Raw genomic sequence first — 17,184 nt, 5'->3', positions numbered from 1 at the left:
GCATTTTTTGATAAAATCCCTTAATTCCTAAATTTTTTTAAAAAATCTCCAAATCCCGGAATTTTTACTTTCGTCATGTTATATTTTTTTATTTGTAAACTAAGTGAATTTATGTTTAAAAAATAATTAAAATTTTAAATTCTGTTTTTTCCCTTTAAATCCCTCATTTCCCAGCAATTTATTAAACAATTCCCATTAACATTTAATCAGTTTATTATCAAACAGATTTTTAATTGAAAATTCTTGTTATTGTTGGAATTCTCTAATTCCCTGAACAATTTTTTGAATAAATAAACTGATTTTATTTCTTGATCTTTTAAATAAAGTGATTTTATGCGAAAAAAGTCTTATTTAAAGATTTTATATTTTTTTCTCCCTAAAAATATGAAATGTTTTCTTGTTTAAGCATTTTTCCAGAAGGGGAGCTTATAAATCATTAAAAAACATCTACATAATAATAGTAAAGCATCAGTTTTTGTCTATAATATTCATAGATACATAAAGATAAAAAATCTGTTTAATTTTTTTTAATATATTTCAAGAATTTGTTTGTATTAACACATTTCCACTATGCGGCAGTTATGGCTAATATTTTCTGTTTTAAGCTTTTTTAAATAAAACTTATTCATAAAATTCTTTTAATAGTTTCAACTTTTTTATGTTAAATTTACCATAAAATTTAAAAAAAAAATAAAAGTTTCTAGGAAAATGTGTGGTTAAATTAACATTGAATATTTTACACACTAAAAGTATGCAATGTTTTCTTCATTTAAGCATATTTTACAAGGAACCTTATAAATCATGAAAAAACAATGGTGTAGCCTTCGTCATCAGTATATAAGTCTTTCAGTTTTTAATTTCTCCCATAGAGAAGTTGATTTCCGTCTGTATGTTGAAATCAACTTTCCGTAGCCCCCAAATAACTTACATACAAGATTGAGACATCAATATATCCGCTATAGTCCAACTTAGGTTGCTATTTAAAATCTTGATTTATTCACCAATTTTTCTCCACCAAAATTTTTATTTCACCGATATTTTTAAAACAAAATTTTTGTTGAAGAATTTTTTTTTTAAATTAAATTTTTTTTTACTAAATTTCTTAAATTGTTACAAATTGCAAGTTTTATTGTTTGTTTTTATTCTAACAGTGGAAAAACCACCAATTTCCATAACAAATTGCAGTTAAATTAAGGTTTAATATTGTTCAGCCTAAAAGTATGCAATGTTTTCTTGTTTAAGCATATTTTAATAGAAATTTTATAATAATCATTATAAAACAGCTAGTTTTTCCACTCCAACGAATGAAAAATTTATATTTCACTATAGGAATTTTTCAATCTTTATAAAAATATAAAAATTAAATAATTTTTTTTTTTTAATATTTTTAAAAAATTTATTTTATTATCTTTGTTTTAGTGATATAATTCCATTAAAATTGAAACAGAAATTATAAGCAATAGTTAATGTTTTAAAACTATTTAAATCAATTTATTTCATTTCACAAAAATTGTTGTTAAATAAAATAAATGGCGAAAATGCACATTTTTTTAACACAAACATTTTTTTTCACCACTATTTTTTAAATAAAATTTTTGTTGAAGAATTTTTTTTTTACAAAATTTCTTAAATTGTTACAAATTGCAAGTTTTAGTGTTTTTTTATTCTATAACATTGGAAAAACTACTAATTTCCATAACAAATTGCAGTTAAATTAAGATTTAATATTTTCCAGCCTAAAAGTATGCAATGTTTTCTTGTTTAAGCATATTTTGATAGAAATTTTTGAAATCATTATAAAAAAGCTAGATTTTTTTACACCAACGAATGAAAAATTTATATTTCGCTATAGGAATTTTTCAATATTTATTTAAAATTGTGGTATTTAAAAGGAATTTGAAAAAAAAATAAAATAATTTTTTTTTTTAAATTTTAAAAATTTTTATTTTTTTTCTTTGTTTTAAAGATATAATTCCTTTAAATTTGAAACAGAAATTATAAGCAATAGTTTATGTTTTAAAACTATTTAAATCAATTTATTTCATTTCACAAAAATTTTGGTTAAATAAAATAAATGGCGAAAATGCACATCCACACATTTTGTTTGCAAAATTGCTGAACATAATATATTTCCTAGCTAACAAATACCATGTGTTCCAAATTTTGCTTCAAAATTTCAAAGAAAAAGTTCTGATTTAAGATTTAATCTTTTACAACCTAATAGTATGCAATGATTTTTTGTTTAAGCCTTATTTTAATAGAAATCTTATATAACATTAATAATCATTGACAGAATTCTTGTTTTATGTTATAATTTTTAAATAATTTATAGAAAATAATTTAATTTTTCATATTAATTATTTATTGATAGAACACCAATTAAAAAATACAAATTTTTCTAGAATATTCCAAGATTGTTTTGTATTTGCATTAATAGCTTCTATTTTAAGCATTTTATTTAAAACTGTGTTCACAGAATGTCTTTAATTTTTTTTTCTAAAATCTTTTTTGTATGTTTATTATTATTTTCTTTGAAAATCCCTTTTAGTTCACAGAATTTCTTTAATATTTTTTTAAATTTAGTTTTTTGTAGGTTTATTATTTGTACTATTTTCATTGAAAACCCCTTGCTTTGTTTAAAAAGAAATTACTAAAATTTAAATACAACATTTTTTTAAAAATATTCTCCGAAAATTGTTCCTACTTTCTTTGTATTAGTTAGTAACATATTTCAGTTATATATAGAATTATGAAGAAAATTCTGTTTAAAGCTTTTTTAAATCTGTTTTTTTTTCACAAAATTCCTTTAATTGATTTAACTTAACAATTTTTAATTTTCTACCAAAAAAAGTAGTAAATCATAAAAAAAATTCAATGGAAAGTTTTGTACAAATAAATGTAATAATGAAAACATTATTATTTTTTAATTTTGAAATAGTAGTAGAAATACTACTTTTTTAAAAAAGTACGGAATTCATAATTTTTTTATATAAAATATATTTTACCAAAATTTTAACTTTAAGAAAATGTAAAATTTTAACAAAATTTTCTAAAAAGTACCAAATTATTTAGTACTTTTTTTTAAAAAAGTAGTAAATTATAAAAAAATTTCAATGGAAAGTTTTGCACAACTAAAAGTAATAATGAAAACATTATTATTTTTTAATTTTAAAATAGTAGTAGAAATACTACTTTTTTAAAAAAGAACGGAATTCATAATTTTTTTATATAAAATATATTTTACCAAAATTTTAACTTTAAGAAAATGTAAAATTTTAACAAAATTTTCTAAAAAGTACGAAATTATTTAGTACTTTTTTTTTAAAAAAAGTAGTAAATTATAAAAAAAGTTCAATGGAAAGTTTTGTACAAATAAATGTAATAATGAAAACATTATTATTTTTGAGTTTTAAAATAGTAGTAGAAATACTACTTTTTTAAAAAAGTACTGAATTCATAATTTTTTTATATAAAATATATTTTACCTTTAAGAAAATGTAAAATTTTATCAAAATTGTCTAAAAAGTACCAAATTATTTAGTACCTTTTTTAAAAAAGTAGTAAATTATAAAAAAATGTCAATGGAAAGTTTTGTACAACTAAAAGTAATAATGAAAACATTATTATTTTTTAATTTTAAAATAGTAGTAGAAATACTACATTTTTTAAAAAGTACTGAATTCATAATTTTTTTATATAAAATATATTTTACCAAAATTTTAACTTTAAGAAAATGTAAAATTTTCTAAAAAGTACGAAATTATTTAGTACTTTTTTTAAAAAAGTAGTAAATTATAAAAAAATGTCAATCGAAAGTTTTGTACAACTAAAAGTAATAATGAAAACATTATTATTTTTGAGTTTTAAAATAGTAGTAGAAATACTACTTTTTTTAAAAAGTACTGAATTCATAATTTTTTTATATAAAATATATTTTACCAAAACCTTTAAGAATATGTAAAATTTTAACAAAATTTTCTAAAAATTACGAAATTATTTAGTACTTTTTTTAAAAAAGTAGTAAATTATAAAAAAATATCAATCGAAAGTTTTGCACAACTAAAAGTAATAATGAAAACATTATTATTTTTGAGTTTTAAAATAGTAGTAGAAATACTACTTTTTTAAAAAAGTACGAAATTCATAACTTTTTTGTACACAATACACTTTGTGAATATTTAAACTTTAAAGAAAAGTAATTTTTTAAAAAAAATTTCTTAAAAGTACTCAATTATTTAGTACTATTTTACAAAAAAAGTATAAAATTTAATAAATTTGTAATAGAATTTATTAAGTGTATTAAAATAAATGTGAAAACATTATTATTTTTCAATTTTGAAATAGTAGTAGAAATACTACTTTTTCAAAAAAGTATGCAATTTATAACTTTTTTGTCTGGAATATGATTTACAAAATTTTAAACTTTAAACAAATTTAAATTTTTATAATAATTTTCTAAAAAGTACGAGATTATTTAGTATTTTTTAAAAAAAAAAGTATTAAATTTTATAAAATATTTTATGGAAGTTATTAAGCATATGCCAGTAAAGCAGAAAACGGTATTATTTTTCAATTTTAAAATAGTAGTAGAAATACTACTTTTTTAAAAAAAGTACTGAATTCATCACTTTTTTAAATAGAATATATTTTATGAAAATTTTAACTTTAAGAAAATGTACGTTTTTGTAATAATTTTCTAAAAAGTGCGAAATTATTTAGTACTTTTTTACAAAACGTAGTAAATTTTGTAAAATGTTTTATGAAAGTTATTAAGCGTATGGCTTTAGCTTATTCTGAAATTTGTTAAAATTTACAAAAATTGGTATATGTACATTTGTTTGTCTCCTAAATGTATGCAATTCTTTTTTAAAACTACCTACAGTGTGTGATCTCTTGGGTATGAAATTATAATTTAATTTGAATATAATAAATAATTTAATAACTTTAGGTTTAAAAGTATGCCACAGCTTTATTTGTTTTTAATAATTTGAAAAAAAAACGTATTTTTTAAATATTTTATTATTTCAATATAGCATTGTTGTGATGTAATTTATCAGCCCAAAATTATGCTACTGTGTTATAACCTTTGCCATGAGTTGCAAGGGTATGTAATTTCAAAATTTTTCATTTAAGACCCTATATATTCCCAAAAATTGTGTTCACCATACATTTTATTCACGGTTTGTTTCGCCTAAAATTTTTTCATAAAAATTTTTTTCACCAAAATTTTTTTACCACAAATTTTGTCAAATACATTTTTTTTATAAATTTTCTTTTTACCCAATTTGTTTGTTACACAATTTTTTTTCACCTAAATTTTTGTAAATTTGTATAACATTGATAGAAATGATCTACAAAAAATACAGTTTTTCTACAATATTCTAAAATTTGTTTGTATGTATTAGATTTAAGATTGTATTTTTAGTTTTAATAATTTTTTTATTCAAATTATTGATTTATCTACAAACTTCTATTAAAAATTAAGAGTAAATTAAGATTTAATTTTTTTCAGCCTTTAAGTAGGCAATGCTTTATAGTTTAAGACTCTTTTGAGAGATTTTTTATAACGTTAAACAAATCGAGCATTTTTTTATAGTTTAAGCTGTAATAAATAGTTAATAATAGAATAATATAAACATGTTTCTATAATATCTATCTATAAATTGATTTTTCACCAATTTTTCATTAAATTTTTTTCCACAAAAATTTTTTTCCCCGAAAAATTTTCACCAACATTTTTTTTCTTCACAAAATTTTGTTCACCAACATTTTTTTTCACCAGTAATTGTTTAAGATTAAATTTGTGTTTCTAGCTCAAAAGTATGCTGCAATATTTTAAATACTTTTATTTTTTGCTCTTCAAATTTCTATCCAGCAAAGCTAGAAAGCAGCTTAATAAGTCAGTTGACTCTTTATCAGCCTATAAACATGCTTTATGTTTTCTTTTTTTAAAAAAAACATTTTAATTGTTCCTAGATATATATTTGAGTATTGTGGCAAAACATTTTAAAATGTTTCCTTAAACACTTTCATTTAATCTCTTTAAAATCTTAAAAAAGCTTTTTCTAATAAAAATGTTGGTATTTTTTTAACAAAAGTGTGATAAAATTTTATTTCTTTGCCTTTTTTTGCAATAAACATTTCGTTTGTTTATTTGGGACGAGTCTTTAAAAAAATTTTCTTAGAAATACAACAACAAAAACTGAGCTCTTAAAGACAATTAATTAATTTAGCGAAAAAATGCCTGATTAATGTTCTCTCTATACGTATTTTATTACACAATTTCGCACCTTTTTTTTGTTGAGAGAGAGTCTGTTGCCTACTTAAAGGCTGTTTATGAAAATTACTCATTAAGATTAAGTTGGTGCGTTTAATTTGTATACATATATTTCTTTTGGCGTTTTTAATGGTCTCTTACAATAATTTGTTTACAGTCTCCTAATGCCTTCTACTTTTTTTTTTGGTATATTTATATTTATGCTACATAATTCTATTTTAATGGCATCACAAATGCGTGCTTTTATTTCATTATGTTAAGGTTAATAGAAAAATAAAACTGAAACGAAAAACAAAACAAACAAATTGTATACTTTTAGGCTTTATATAGGCAGACATAAATATTTTTACAATCATGTGTGTGTATTAGGATTATGGGTATGATTATAATACAGGTCGGCAGCCATAACCTTTAGGGGACGAACACAATCGTCAAAACAATACGATTGTTATTAAAAACCCAGTAAATGAGAAATAAAACTCAAACAAGCTGCTTGTTAGTTTACAACAAACTTCTAAAATATATACATTTATAAATACAGTTGGCTCTCTTTGTGCCGACCACTGGTATATAGGCAATTTTTAGTAAAAACGTCTCTATTAGTCAATGTTTGTATTTTTATGTTTATTAGTATTTTCTTTATTAAATTATTAATTATAATAACTTTGTTACACTTAGTACAGTATTTAATTATATATTGCTAAGCATCAGCAAAATTTCATTTAACAAAATTATTATTTTCTTTTGAGATTTACGGACATTTTTTTCGATTTTCGTTTTAGATTTGATATTTGACCAAACTCAGCAGTTTTATTGAAATATTTCAGCAGCTAATAGAGAATGTTTAGAGTAGCTTATTTTCTACATGATAAAATCTTTATTTTATATTTCTGTGTAACTATTTATTTTCATTTCCGCATAACTACTTACATATTTAGTTGTCAAAGTTATTTCTTATGCACATTTTTCATACATATTTATGTGTAGAGATTTTACAACTACAGTGGAATAAGTTATAATGAGATATTAGTGTAAAATAACCATAAATATCCTGAAAAAAAATATAACTGAATGATTATAATAGATATTATAGAAATATGTTGTTTATTATTCTATTACTAACTATATTTAGATTTTAAACTATAAAAAAATTCAGATTTTTTTAATGATTTATAAGATTTCTCTTAAAACAGGCTTAAACAAAAAACATTGCATACTTACAGGCTGCGAAAAAATTAATTCTTAATTTGCTCAATTCCAGATATGGAGATTTTTTTATGGCTGTACGACTTAAAACTTCAGGATTTTTTCACATTTTTAGCTTTTATTTTGAGGCTTTTGTACAATAGAAATTTATTCAAAGTATTGACCATTGTTATCTATGACGAATCAAGCCAATATCGCTACTCAGAGAGACCGTTCTGCATCGATCGAAGCAAATAGTAGTCGGACGGAACAAGGTCTAGGCTATAACGCGGATGAGGCAAAACTTCCACACTTCCCACATGTGGCATAGATTTGTCACGATTTAATATTATGGTTTCATGTCTGGCCGCATATTCTGTAACGTTTATCGGCAAATGCTCGCTTCAAACAAATCAGTTGCGTTTGGTAAAGGTGCCCTGTGATGGTCTGGTCAGATTTCAGCAGCCTTTAATAGATTATAACATTTTGCTCCCACCACATATAGTGAATTACCTTAACGCCATGGATATTTGGCTTTGGTGTCCATTCGCCTGTTTTGTCGGACTTCACATACGCTCTCTTATGCTTCGAGTTATCGTAATGGATCCATTTTTCATCGCAAGTAATGGTTCGGTGCAAAAATGATTTTCTTTTGTAGCCTTCAAACTGTATTTCAGACATACAAAATAGTTTTTCAAGGTCTCTCAGCTTCAATTCGTATGGCATCCTGCTTTTGGATGAATTCTGCAGCTCGCAAACGTTTTAATGTTGCCGATTGAGTAGCTTCCAATGATTTTGCAAGCTCTTGTTGAATCTTCATGGAAAAATGCCTTAAATTTTTTGTCTTCAAACTTTTTTTGGCTGGACTGGGCCATCTTTGTCTTCCGTATCAAAATCAGCACTTCTGAAGCGCACAAACCATCTCTTACATGGTGAAACCGATAGAACACCTTCACCTTAAGCTTTGCTGTACAATCGGTGAGCATCAGCTGCACTTTTCTTCAAATTAAAGGAGTAAAACAAAACTTCCCCCATATGACGCTTTGTTGGCAGAAAATGCATAAAATATTGCATACTTATAGGCTGCGAAAAAATCGTAATTTGCTCTTTATTTAGTCCCAATTTAATTTCAATCGTTGGCCTTTATTTACAAATCAATGGTAATCATTATTTAGTTCTTTATTGAGTTCAAATTTAGCTTCAATCGTTGGTCTTTATTGAGTCCCAATTTAGCTTCAATCGTTGGCCTTTATTTAGTCCCAATTTAGCTTCAATCGTTGGCCTTTATTTAGTCCCAATTTAGCTTCAATTGTTGGCCTTTATTTAGTCCCAATTTAGCTTTAATCGTTGGCCTTTATTTTGTCCCAATTTAGATTCAATAGTTGGCCTTTATTTAGTCCCAATTTAGATTCAATTGTTGGCCTTTATTTAGTCCTAATTTAGCTTCAATCGTTGGCCTTTATTTAGTCCCAATTTAGCTTCAATCGTTGGCCTTTATTTAGTTCCAATTTAGTTTCAATCGTTGGCCATTATTTAGTCCCAATTTATATTCAATCGTTGGCCTTTATTTAGTCCCAATTTAGATTCAATCGTTGGCCTTTATTTATTCCTAATTTAGCTTCAATCGTTGGCCATTATTTAGTCCCAATTTAGATTCAATTGTTGGCCTTTATTTAGTCCCAAATTAGATTCAATCGTTGGCCTTTATTTAGTCCCAATTTAGCTTCAATCGTAGCTGTTTATTTAGTCAAAATTTAGCTTCAATCGTTGGCCTTTATTTAGTCCCAATTTAGTTTCAATCGTAGTTGTTTATTTAGTCCCAATTTAGCTTCAATCGTTGGCCTTTATTTAGTCCCAATTTAGTTTCAATCGTTGGCCTTTATTTAGTCACAATTTAGCTTGAATCATTGGCTTTTATTTAGTCCCAATTTAGCTTCAATTGTTGGCCTTTATTTAGTCCCAATTTAGATTCAATTGTTGGCCTTTATTTAGTCCCAATTTAGCTTCAATCGTTGGCCTTTATTTACTCCCAATTTAGCTTGAATTGTTGGCCTTTATTTAGTCCGAATTTATATTCAATTGTTGGCCTTTATTTAGCCCCAATTTAGCTTCAATTGTTGGCCTTTATTTAGTCCCAATTTAGCTTCAATCGTTGGCCTTTATTTAGTCCCAATTTAGCTTCAATTGTTGGCCTTTATTTAGTCCCAATTTAGATTCAATCGTTGGCCTTTATTTAGTCACAATTTAGCTTCAATTATTGGCCTTTATTTAGTCCTAATTTAGCTTCAATCGTTGGCCTTTATTTAGTCCAAATTTAGCTTCAATCGTTGGCCTTTATTTAGTCCCAATTTAGCTTCAATTGTTGGCCTTTATTTAGTCCCAATTTAGTTTCAATTGTTGGCCTTTCTTTAGTCCCAATTTAGCTTCAATTGTTGGCCTTTATTTAGTCCCAATTTAGTTTCAATCGCTGACATTTATTTAGTCCCAATTTAGCTTCAATCGTTGGCCTTTATTTAGTCTCAATTTAGTCCCAATTTAGCTTCAATTATTGGCCTTTATTTGGTCCCAATTTAGATTCAATTGTTGGCCTTTATTTAGTCCCAATTTAGTTTCAATCGTAGTTGTTTATTTAGTCCCAAGTTAGATTCAATTGTTGGCCTTTATTTAGTCCCAATTTATATTCAATCGTTGGCCTTTATTTAGTCCCAACTTAGATTCAATCGTTGGCCTTTATTTAGTCCCAATTTAGTTTCAATCGTAGTTGTTTATTTAGTCCCAATTTAGATTCAATTGTTGGCCTTTATTTATTCCTAATTTAGTTTCAATCGTAGTTGTTTATTTAGTCCCAATTTAGCTTCAACCGTTGGCCTTTATTTAGTCCCAATTTATATTCAATTGTGGGCTTTATGTAGTCCCAATTTAAATTCAATTGTTGACCTTTATTTTGTCCCAATTTAGCTTGAATTGGGACTAAATAAAGGCCAACTATTTAGTCCCAATATAGCTTCAATCGTTGGCCTTTATTTAGTCCCAATTTAGCTTCAATTGTTGGCCTTTATTTAGTCCCAACTTAGCTTCAATTGTTGGCCTTTATTTAGTCCCAATTTAACTTCAATCGTTGGCCTTTATTTATTCCTAATTTAGTTTCAATCGTAGTAGTTTATTTAGTCCCAAGACCGTTGGTCATTATTGAGTCCCAATTTAGCTTCAATCGTTGGCCTCTATTTGGTCCCACTTTAGATTCAAACGTTTGCCTTTATTTATTCCCAATTTAGTTTCAATCGTAGTTGTTTATTTAGTCCCAATTGAGCTTCAATTGTTGGCCTTTATTTAGTCCCAATTTAGATTGAATCGTTGGCCTTTATTTAGTCCCAATTTAGATTCAATCGTTAGCCTTTATTTAGTCCCAATTTATCTTCAATTGTTGGCCTTTATTTAGTCCTAATTTATCTTCAATTGTTGGCCTTTATTTAGTCCCAATTTAGCTTCAATTATTGGCCATTATTGAGTCCCAATTTAGCTTCAATCGTTGGCCTCTATTTGGTCCCACTTTAGATTCAGTCGTTGGCTTTTATTTATTGAATCGTTGGCCTTTATTTAGTCCCAATTTAGCTTCAATTGTTGGCCTTTATTTAGTACCAATTTATATTCAATTGTTGTCCTTTATTTAGTCCCAATTTAGTTTCAATCGTTGGCCTTTATTTAGTCCCAATTTTGCTTGAATTGTTGGCCTTTATTTAGTCCCAATTTAGATTCAATCGTGGTTTGTTATTTATCTAAATTAGAGTTCTTTATTTTGTCCGAATTTAGATTCTTTATTGAGTCCCAATTTAGTTTCAATCGCTAACCTTTAGTTAGTCCCGATTTTGCTTCAATTTAGTTCTTTTTTAGTCCCTATTTAGCTTCAATCGTTGATCTTTATTTAGTACCAATTTAGCTTCAATCACAGTCCTTTATTTAGTCCCTATTTAGCTTCAATTGTTGATATTTAATTAGTCCCAGTTTAGCTTCAATGGGGAATTTTCAAAAATTGTTTGGGATTTGGGAATTGTTATATTTTACTTAAATTTGTATTTTCTTAATGAAATAAAAAAGGTTAATTAAGTTAATAAGTAAATTTAATAGTTTGTTTTCTTTGTATTATTAAATTTTTTTAGTAAAATCTTTGTTTCTACAGAAAACCTTTTCTTTTTTTTATTTAAATAATGAATATGGAGATTTTATTAAAAAAAAACAAAAAAATATAGAAAAATTCCCATTATTTTTTCTTCATATTTTCCCTCCAGCCTAAAAGTTTACTTTAGTTTTTTTTCTTAGTTATTCTCCATCATTAGTACGGTAAAATTATACATTTGAGTTTTCAGTTGTCTGTCTGTTTGTTGGTTTTCCCATGAAATTCTGTCATAAAAATTTTTGCTATATTTTGTATCTTTATTATAATCAAAATCATGACAAGCTCAGCAGAGAAGTTTGCTGATATTTCTTACACATTTTTTCTGTTTTTTTCGGTGAATAATAAATATTTCTTAGAATTTGTCATCAGGCCTAAAAAGGAAGAATCATTTCTATGTAGTTTACAGCATTTCCGTTTACTATTTCTGCAGTGTTTCATTATTATTGTATTTTTTTTTTTTTGGTTTTAATGTTCTTGTGTGATTTCTGCTGCATACATTTGGGCGGTGATTATAAATTTTTTTTGCTGCTTCGTCTATTTCTTGCCTTCAAATATTTTTAAGCAAGAAAAAAGCAACTTTAAATGTTTCTTATTGTGTTGTGTTGGTCTCCATTATCTTACATCAAGGTCGAGACCATGACTGAACAGAAAAAATTTTAACGTATACATTTTTTTCTTCTAATTTTTTTTTTTATTTTCTTTTAATTCTAGCCAATATAAATGTTGCTTTTTTCACTCCCTAACTACCACTACTTAAAGTATTAACATTTTTTTATTCTCCTTGTTCAAAAAAAAAACTTAAAACCAAAACACCTTTTCCAGCAGCAAAAGCAAAGCTCTTAAAACTATACAACCATCATGTAGAAATTCTTAGAAATTGTTTTACCTTAATAGAATATTCCATGTGTGCAGGACTTCTGCACCAGCTGCACTTTAAATTTAGCCATTTAGATTTCCCCTTTCGCAAAAAACAAAACACAAAAAATCTTAATAAAACAAATTGTGTAACTAAAAAAAAAAAAATTACTGGATTAGTAGTCGTTTTCCACTAATGGCTGGTGCTTATGTTGTTATTTTTGTTTTGCTGCTGTTGGCCATAAAATTTCTGTTTATTAACCAACTTAAAAACCTCAAAAAATAACAACAATTTTAAAAGTTTTTAAGGGGTTGAAATTAATAAATATTTATAAATCACAGCAGTTTTGATTAGAAGGTCTTTGGTCCCCTGAGGCTTATAGTAACTCATACAGCTTCTAAATATTTTAATTTCAAATATTTATCTTCTGTTTTAGCTAGACTGTTTTATAAGCTTTTAGAAAACTAAATGAATTTTGTTAATAAAATCAGTTTTGATAAGGGGGTCTTTGGTCCCCTAAACTTTTTGTCATTTCAATCACGTTTTTTATGTTTTTTTTTTTTAATTTAGATAAACCAGATAGCTTTTATATAATAAAAAATTATTTTGTTCATCAAAGAAATTTTCAGAACGGGGAAATTTGCTGCCTTGAAGACTAAATGAGATTGTTTTGCCCATTTGAAATTAGGGGACAAGGTATGTTTTTTATTAAAATGCGTCTAAAAAACAAAACACTGCTGGTTGAAAAATTGTTATACTTGATCGCCTATAGATTTGAAAAAGGGGGACTTTCCACCCCTTAAAGATTAAGGAGATTTGATTGCTTCTGAATTCGAGGCATTACTAAATGAAGATTGTTTTCAAACTCAATAAGAGCCTGCAAAATCATTGGGAGCTACTCAATCTGCAATTCCAAGACGTTTGCAAGCAGTAAGATCATCCAAAAACAGGGAAATTGGGTACCGAGGGACCTTGAAACACGATTTTGTATGTCTGAAATGCTGCTTGAACGATATAAAAGAAAATAATTATTGCACCGAATCATTAAAAAAATGGATCCGTTACTATAACCCGAAGTGTAAGAGATCGTTTGTAAAACCCGGTCAACCAGGGGAATCGACACTAAAACCAAATATCCAATGGCGCTAATGTAATTCTCTGTATTTGGTGGGAGCAAAAGGGTCTTATCAATTATGAGCTGCTCACAGGGAACCAGTACCGAACGCAACTGATTCGTTTGAAAAGAGCATTTGCCGAAAAACGCCCAGAATATGCGGCCAGACATGAAACTGTAATATTTCATAATGACAACGCTCATCCATATGTTGCAATACCTGTTAAAAAGTTTAGCTTCAATTGCAGTTCTTTTTTAGTGCCAATTTAGCTTTAATCGTTGATCTTTATTTAGACCCAATTTAGCTTCAATCTTTGATCTTTATTTAGTCCCAATGTAGCTTCAATCATTCATCTTTATTTAGTCTCTATTTAGCTTCAATCGTTCATCTTTATTTAGTTCCAATTTAGCTTCAATCGTTCATCTTTATTTAGTTCCAATTTAGATTCAATCTTTGATCTTTATTTAGTCCCAATTTAGCTTCAATCCTTTATCTTTATTTAGTCCCAATTTAGCTTCAATCGTTCATCTTTATTTAGTCCCAATTTAGCTTCAATCTTTGATCTTTATTTAGTCCCCATTTAGCTTCAATCGTTCATCTTTATTTAGTCCCAATTTAGCTTCAATCATTCATCTTTATTTGGTCCCAATTTAGCTTCAATCGCTGATCTTTATTTAGTCCCAATTCTGTTTCAATCGTTGGTCTTTATTTGGTCCCAATTTAGATTCAATCGTTGATCTTTATTTAGTCGCAATTTAGCTTCAATCTTTGATATTTATTTAGTCCCAATTTAGCTTCAGTCGTTCATCTTTATTTGGTCCCAATTTAGCTTCAACCGTAGGTCTTTATTTAGTCCCAATTTAGCTTCAATCGTTGATCTTTATTTAGTCCCAATTTAGCTTCAATCGTTGATCTTTATTTAGCTTCAATCGTTGATCTTTATTTGGTTCCAATTTAGCTTCATTCGTTCACCTTTATTTAGTCCCAATTTAGTTTCAATCGTTCACCTTTATTTAGTCCCAATTTAGCTTCAATCATTCATCTTTATTTGGTTCCAATTTAGCTTCAATCATTAATCTTTATTTGGTTCCAATATAGCTTCAATCGTTTATCTTTATTTAGTCCCAATTTAGCTTAAATCGTTGGTCTTTGTTTAGTCCCGATTTAGCTTCAATCGTTCATCTTTATTTAGTCCCAATTTAGCTTCAATCGTTGATCTTTATTTAGTTCTAATTTAGCTTCAATCGTTGATCTTTATTTAGTTTAAATTTAGCTTCAATCATTAATTTTTATTTGGTCACTATTTAGCTTCAATTGTTGATCTTTATTTAGTTTAAATTTAGCTTCAATCATTAATTTTTATTTGGTCCCAATTTAGCTTCAATCTTTGATTTTTATTTAGTCCCAATTTAGCTTCAACCGTTGATCTTTATTTAGTCCCAATTTAGCTTTAATCGTTGATCTTTATTAAGTCCCACTTTAGCTTCAATCTTTGATCTTTATTTAGTTCCAATTTAGCTTCAATCTTTGATCTTTATTTAGTCCCAATTTAGATTCAATCGTTCATCTCTTTTTGGTCCATATTTAGCTTCAATCTTTGATTTTTATTTAGTCCCAATTTAGCTTCAATCATTCATTTTTATTTGGTCACAATTTAGCTTCAATCGTTGATCTTTATTTAGTCCCAATTTATATTCAGTCTTTGATCTTTATTTAGTCCCCATTTAGCTTCAATCGTTCATCTTTATTTAGTCCCAATTTAGCTTCAATCGTTGATCTTTATTTAGTCCCAATTTAGCTTCAATCGTTGATCTTTATTTAGTCCCAATTTAGCTTCAATCGTTCATCTTAATTTAGTTCTAATTTAGCTTCAATCGTTCATCTTAATTTAGTTCCAATTTAGCTTCAATCTTTGATCTTTATTTAGTCCCAATTTAGCTTCTAATGTTGATCTTTATTTAGTCCCAATTTAGCTTCATTCGTTCACCTTTATTTAGTCCAAATTTGGCTTCAATCCTTCATCTTTATTTAGTCCCAGTTTAGCTTCAATCATGGATCTTTATTTAGTCCCAATTTAGCTTCATTCGTTCACCTTTATTTAGTCCCAGTTTAGCGTCACTCATTGATTTTTATTTAGTCCCAATTTAGCTTCAGTCGTTCATTTTTTAGTCCCAATTTAGCTTCAATCATTCATCTTTATTTGGTCACAATTTAGCTTCAATCGTTGATATTTATTTAGTCCCAATTGAGTTACAATCATTCATCAATATTTGGTCCCAATTTTGCTTCAATCGTAGTTCCTTTTTAGTCCAAATTTGGCTTCAATCCTTTAACTTTATTTAGTCCCAATTTAGCTTCAATAGTTCACCTTTATTTATTCCCAGTTTATCGTCAATCATTGAATTTTATTTAGTCCCAATTTAGCTTCAATCGTTCATCTTTTTTTAGTCCCAATTTAGCTTCAGTCGTTCATCTTTATTTACTCCCAATTTAGCTTCAATCGCTGATATTTATTTTGTCCCAAATGAGCTGCAATCATTGATCTTTATTTAGTCCCAATTTAGCTTCAATCGGTCATCTTTATTTGGTCCCAATTTAGCTTCAATCTTTGATCTTTATTTAGTCCCAATTTAGCAGCAATCCTTTATATTTATTTAGTTCCAATTTAGCTTCAATCTTTGATCTTTATTTAGTCCCAATTTAGCTTCAATCCTTGATCTTTATTTAGTCCCAATATAACTTCAATCGTAGTTCTTTATTTAGTCTCGTTTAACATTCAATCATAGTTTTCTATTAAGTCCCAGTTAAGCTATAATCAATTATTTAAATTTATTTCCTTAAAATCCGCTTTTTCTTACTAATAATTAGAAATTCTATACATAATAATTTTCTTAACACAACAATTACAAAATTCAAACTACCTTCACCTAAACTATATTACCACTATAAACAAGAAAGTTTTTTTGCAAAACTTTTTAAACCGTGCAGAAAAACGAAAACATTATACCTGCATTTATTTATTATTAAATATACAATATAATATTTCTTTTAGCTGCGCCCAGCTGCAGGCAATATAAAATTTACCTTTTTTTTTAGTTTAACAGTTTTCTCTCCACTGGGTGAGGTGGAGAGCATATTTAGCAGCAAGTAGCGAGAAAGCCCATTATATAAACTAATAATGATGAATGCTAATTTTCATAAAATCAATAAAATCCATTCGCCAACTTCTTGGAATTATTATAGCTGTTATTGTGAATAATAGTTGCATAAATAGTTAAATAGATTTACGTAAAAGCGTTTCGAATGCATTTAACACTTGAATGTGAGAAACAATTATTTTGCCACAATTGGCATTTTTAATGAGCAAATGTGTTTATGGCTGGCAAATAATGCGAAAAATTCTGAGAATTATTGGCAAAAATTGAATTTTAAATTGACGGTGATAAAAATGTGTTGCCTATTTAACAGGTAGTTAACTATATATTAAATTTAGCTTGATAATAGTGTTTAATTTTTGTTAAAAATCTAGCAAACAATGTTTCTTTATTAATTGAACTGCCAGCCTTAACATATGCAA

The sequence above is a fragment of the Calliphora vicina genome, chromosome 2, assembly GCF_958450345.1.
Source record: "Calliphora vicina chromosome 2, idCalVici1.1, whole genome shotgun sequence".
NCBI classification, from domain to species: Eukaryota; Metazoa; Arthropoda; class Insecta; order Diptera; family Calliphoridae; genus Calliphora; species Calliphora vicina.
Note: the sequence above shows the minus strand (reverse complement) of the source record.